Below are 6,469 nucleotides of genomic sequence, written 5' to 3'. Positions count from 1 at the left end.
GAAGGGCCATTTCTTACCACAGGGCCCTCCGTCCTCAGCCTCCGCAACCCTCCCACTTGCTGAATCCTCTCGGTTCCGACCCCCAGACGCTGCGGAGAGTGAGCGCTTACCCGCAGCGGCGCTGGAGCTGCGGCTCCGCCAGCGGCCTCCCGGACCTCGGCTTCTCCAGGCGGAGCCTGCGCGCGGGGCCTGGCTCCCGCCGTCCGGATCTCCCTCCGCCTGCGGCCGCCCGCGCTCTCCCCGTGAGCTCCGCGCCTGGTCTCCAGGGTGACCTCCTCAAACAGAGTCCTCTGGCCGCCCAGGGCGGGCATAGTAGCTGAGTGGTCCTCTGAGCTCCCCTAAGGATGTAAGGAACTCACTGTCACTGCCAGAGGAGGCCGCCCTGAGCCCGGTTGTGCCCCGGGGTGGCTGTGAGCTGGGCGGGACCGGTTCCTCCTACAGCGAGGCGCTCTGGGACCCAAGCTGCCGCCCACTGAACCCCCATCCAGGTCCTCTTCCCTGAATGCCAGGGGCGGGAGCGCGGTTTCCTGGGACGGGCAGGGAAATCTGAGGCACGAAGAAAAAGTAGAGCTCCCCTTCCCTTTCCCAGACCCCCGACGCTACTTCCCACCACCCCGCTCCAAGATACAAACACTCCATCATAAGGATAGTTTATTGAGAGTTAATATTTACCAGATACTTGCAAAACATTTTCCGTTTTATCTAGTTGTTCCAACAACTCTGTCAGGGAAAGGTTGTTATCCCTTTACAGATAGAGAAAATAGAGATTCTGAGATATTAAATAATGCTCAGGGCCGTGCAGCGTATGGGCTTGTCTCCCATGCTTTATAAATAGGGCGCCTTCACTTTCATTAACAGTTCTCTTCTCAACCTCTTAAAGTTTAAGAAGCTTTGAAATGAAGGCTGTTTGGGCTGAAGGACCTACCTGACACATCTAATAGGCCCTTCGTCCTTAATTTCCTTAATAATTAACTTCAGACTCCTTCCTCAACCCGAAGCAAACAAACCAAACCCTTGAAAGAACCCTTATACAGTGCACAATCGCTGGAGATACAAATGAAACAATGCCTCTAAGTCACTAGCTTGGCACAGGTCCCTTGATTGAGGGCTCAGTGCAGTCAGCATTAGCTTACAATAGCAATACCCTGGGATAATGTAGGGCCAGTAAGGTTTAGTACACAGCTGGAGAAAGAGCAGTATAGTGTTCTGGCCCCATCCCAATCCCTATTCACAGACAAATAAGAATGGTAAGGGATTGTAGTAGGCAGGAACTATTAGGTTACTGATAAAGATTTCTTCATTTAATCTGTTCGTTGACCCCATGATAAGGGGATATTAATTCCATTTTTTTTAAAAGATAAGAAAGAAGGGGCGCCTGGGTGGCTTAGTCGGTTAAGCGTCCGACTTTCGCTCAGGTCATGATCTCACGGTTCGTGGGTTCGAGCCCCGCGTCGGGCTCTGTGCTGACTGCCAGCTCAGAGCCTGGAGCCTGTTTCAGTCTGTGACTCCCTCTCTCTCTGATCCTCCCCTGCTCACGCTCTCTCTCTCTCTCTCTAGAAATAAATAAAAAAAAAAACTTAAAAAAAATTTAAAAAAAAAGATAAGAATGAAGAATAATTGAGTAACATGCTCAAGCCTATAGTTAAATCACAGAGCTGGGATTTGTCCATCTCTAAAACCCTTGCACTGTGCCCAACCTATTGCCCGCTTTGCCCACCCTAAACATGCAATGGAACTTTCCAGTTATATGGGTAAAAGTTTAAGCAGATGATGATAAAAGAGGTTCACAACTCAATTTATTTTTAGAGTTTTCATTTATTTTTCAGAAAAAAATCACATTTAAATAACAACTTACTCAGATATTTCATCTTGATCTCATGTATAATTAAACTTTGTTCTGAAACGGGAACCCTTGTCGCAGTAATGTGTCATGATAAATAATTGCATATTCAGGATTTGTGAAATGAGTGGGAAAATTATGAAGGAAAGAACATTTGTAAAAATCATTATTTACAAAAAAATGATATCCACACCTTTTCTAACTCATAAGGCAAGTAACGTCAAAATGTTCTCACAATTATCTTCAATAAATCAATACTACACATTCATGTCACCATTGTTCAACAACGAACTTTGCTGCAGCAAGCCCTTGCTTCTTTTGCTGGTTTTTTTCTTGAGCACAGCACAGAAGCAGTAAAGCTTTCATCAGAGACAAAGCAGTAACGGCTATGGGAATAAAAGTTATCTGTTGAATTACAACATGTAGGAAAAAGAGCCAGGCATCAACATTTTAACGAGATTTAAAAAATATACTTGAGTATTTTAACCCACAATTTCTTTTATAAATATTTTATGCTCAAGGAATTTTGTGAAACTATATACTCCGTACAAGGTCATAAAGAAATTCAGCTTACTGTTGCTATAAAGATCATGGGGAATTCTAAATAAAGGCTACCACCAACTGAAATTCAAGTATATGCTAAGAGCATTTTCCTTAAGAAAGACAATTGACTGAATTTTATTACATTTAGAAACAGCAGAATTCCTCTGAGATTCTTTTCCTAGTCTCTCATATTGTTAAAGTAAAAAAATGGATGACAGTAGGTATGAAAATTAAACTTTGATCATTTCATTCACAGATTTTTTTCCCTACAGAAAGTGAAAAATTAAAAAAAATTTGTATATTGAAACCCAATAATATTCAAACAGTTAAAAAAGCCAGCTCTATAAATGACTGCTTGGCCTGTAGTGAAGCTCTACTCGTAGATAAGATTAACATATCATCACACCAACACTTGGCTTTTTCCAGAAAACTTATTCAACAGCAATTTTCCAACTGTCTTAAATATAGAGAGAAACAGACAGATCAGACAGGAGCCAATCTCTTTCATGCACATCCATTTAACAAAGCAAGAATTCAATACTGACCTGCAAAGCCAACACAGCTATAAGAATGATCGTCCTATCAGCCCTCACAAGAAAAAGACAAAACCTGGCTTTGGACCTTGGGACAGTGATCCCAGTGATAGTTATTTGGTGTATTATTTAAAATAGTTTAAAGTAATGATGCATGTATGAATAACACTAAGCATTTGTTCTGCCAAAAAAAAAGACAAAAGGGAGAGAAAATGTCAATGAAGTAATATAAGGCTGAACAAATGAGATGGAATTAACATTCGCATGATACACTCATTCGATGGAATATTTTAAAATGATAAACGGCTCGTCATCTATCAAGCTGATTCACAAATTCTGAATGAATTAAAAATTGAGCTATATTTAGAGAAGTGTAAAGTGATTTCAGCTTTATTCTGAATCAATTTGTCCAGGAATTTTTTTAAAGGAATTTTGCTGATTTTGTCTAAGTACAATTGATTTGCACAATAAAGCATAGCAAAAAGGAACTGTAAAATGCTTATTAATAGAGTGTACAGTTCTGCAAAATCTTTGCTAAATAATGTATCCTCATTTAAAAAATGTTTTTTTATATAGTTTCTAACAAGATTATGTAAAAATGCTGTCAGTGTTTATCTATCATGATTCAATTTCTTAAAGCTGTTTAACAAAATACTATCAAAGTTTGTTCACTAGCATTAATTCCACTCTGTATAGAATTTGGATTGTTTTCAACAGATGGCAGCCTGATGTGCCGGTCATAAGTACAGACCTTAAAAAATGATACTTAAAAGATTAAAATACTAAAACAACTTTGTTGTTTTATTTTGACTATTTTAGGGGATATAGTTAAATTCACTGATATACTAATGAAACTTAAAATAGATACTAATTGATGTGAAATGGCAGAGATTTTTCTTAAAATTAAACAAAGACCCAGAAGCATCCTTTCAAAACATTCTTGGTTGTATTATTTGCAGTCCTTGAAGGATCTGTAAGCTGGTGTTAAAAAGAAAACTTTTCTCAAGTTTCTTCAAGGTGTGTTTGGGAAAAAAGTATTTTTGTGATTTGATAACTTTCTTAAGCTTCATTAAAACACTAACCTTTAGTATCAATGTGTGAGGGGCGGGGACTATGGCATGGGTCACGTATTCTCAGGCCACAGTGAACATTTGTCAGACCCAGTAGACCGGGACATGATTTGGAAAATACTGTAATATAGGTGAATGCAGTAGACGTTTCCGTTACTTATTTCTTTTAGGCATTAAGGAACACGTAAAAATATATTTGCTTCTCATTGAAACATTTGTTCTTAAAAGGTTAAAAATGTATTTACAACAAGCAATCTACTATTCTAGGGATAGAAGGAGACAATTAAAAATACTATAAGTCAAAGGAAAAATAACTTTAGAAGTTATACCTATAGAATACATTATTATACTTATGGTGAATGTCAACAAGGAGGTGTCTTTCTCTCACAAGAATACTCATCGAAGATAGAAATCAGACATTACACATGAGGGACAATCAAGAGGTCTGACCATGATCAACTCAATACACCCTAAAATTTGACATTTCTTCAAGAAGAATATTTCAATTTGAATTAGATATTAAAATTGCAACTCTAGCCTACAGGAGATGACAGAACATCAACACAATGACACAGAGAAAAGCTAGTGGGTTTTCTTTAGTTGCTGTTTGCTTTTTAATATTTGGAGATTCAAATATTGGGCTCCTACCTCATTTTTCCTCCATACACTCCATGCACAAAATGTAATGTAATGGTGTCCATGATTAATTCATGAGTGAGGGAATGGCATTTAGATGCTGTTTGCTAAATGAAAAACAACAACCACAACCACAAAAGAAGTAGGAAAATCCAATAAAGCCTCAAGATAAAAGTGCACACAGTAAAAGGTAGTGGGGGTGCATCATTGAAACACTCTGTAATCAATGTAACATAGGTTGAGTTGTCCACTGGTACCAACAATTTAATTTGACTTATTTCAAGGAAACATCATTTGGAAAAATTTTTTAAAGTTTGTTTTATTTTTAAGAGAGAGAGAGTAAGTGGGGCAGGGGCAGAGAGAGAGGGGGACAGAGGATCTGAAGCAGGCTCTATGCTGTCAGCACAGAGCCCAGTGTGGGGCTCAAACTCACAACCTGCAAGATCATGACCTGAGCCGAAGGCAGACGCTTAACTGAAACAGACTGAGCCACCCAGGTGCCCAAGGAAACATCATTTTTACTTATATTAACTTTTAAAGCAATACTTTAAAATCACCCTTCTTCTGATATCATAACAAAAGTATGCTTGCATTAAAAAAATTGCTGGTCAAAAAACCATGTAGCAAAATGAGTATATTTATTTAAACTGAATGGGATTTTGCTGAATGCATAAACTTTAAGGGAAAAGAAGCAAAAGCAAAACTCCACAAACTCATCTTCTTAGTAGATATCTGCACATTTTACCGTGTCATTCAAATTTCATTGAAAGCCATGGTTATTTTGAAAAAAAAATAAAGGAAAAATAAAAAAGATTGGTGCAACTCCTTTAGAATGACACCAGTCCATCCTTATAAAGCATCCAGTTCAAAGGCCTATAAAATAAATAGGGTCAACTCACAAGTTACATATCTGTCTGAGTGTCTCTTGCAAGGAAAGAGACATTTATTAGGACTTTGTATTTGTAGTGAGTGAGAGCTTGCAGTCTCCCTACTGTGTTAGTCATTTAAGACATTGATGAAAAGGACAGAAATATGAAAATGAGAGAATGCATTTCAGGCCACTTTGAGACAGAGATAGCATAACAGGAAAACTCTAAGGAAAAGATAGGGATTTTCCTAGAAAAAGCCCTGAATCTTTTTTTTTTTTTAAGATTGGAGAAAGTTAAATGGACTGAGTGAAAAAATAAGCTCACTAGAAAAGTGATATTTGACTTACAGTTTAATGTCTAAAATCTGATAAAATATCATAACTAAGAAGGACCTCAGAGACCTATTAGGGCAGTGATTCTCAGATTTTGGGTGTTTGTCAAAATACATATTCCTAAATCCCATCCCTAGAGACTTATTCATTTAGCATAAACTTGTTGATGCCTACTATCTTCTGGCTCTGGGGATATGGTAGTGACTGAGCCAAAATCATTGCCCTTTTAAATGAATGTTAATACAGGTGGCCCACAAGTCATAATTTGAAAAAATGTATTCTTTTCCAACAATTTTGCTACTAGAATTACCCTTATTTTGATACTAATTTTTCATAGCACCTTTTAACCTTGGGATTCACATGGAATATGTAGAATTTATTTCCCAGAATGAACAAGAAAAACTGGCCAGTGGCTCCCTCTGCAGTCAAGTTAACTGGGTTACTTCCAGCTTCTGTGTCACTTTGGGCAAATTAATTAATCTAAGCCTCAATGTCATCATTTGTAAAATAGGAATTAAAAAGAGTACCTACAGCTTTGGGGTTGATATAAGGATTCAATGAGCTCGTATCTATATTGACTGGTATATGGTAAGCATTCAAGTAAATATAAATTTTTTATTATACATCAGTCAATTCCTGTGGTTGT

Source organism: Hyaena hyaena, unplaced genomic scaffold (assembly GCF_003009895.1).
Source record: "Hyaena hyaena isolate Hyena2069 unplaced genomic scaffold, ASM300989v1 scaffold_75, whole genome shotgun sequence".
In the NCBI taxonomy this organism is placed as follows: Eukaryota; Metazoa; Chordata; class Mammalia; order Carnivora; family Hyaenidae; genus Hyaena; species Hyaena hyaena.
The sequence above is the reverse complement of the archived record's forward strand: the minus strand, read 5'-3'. Positions refer to the sequence as shown.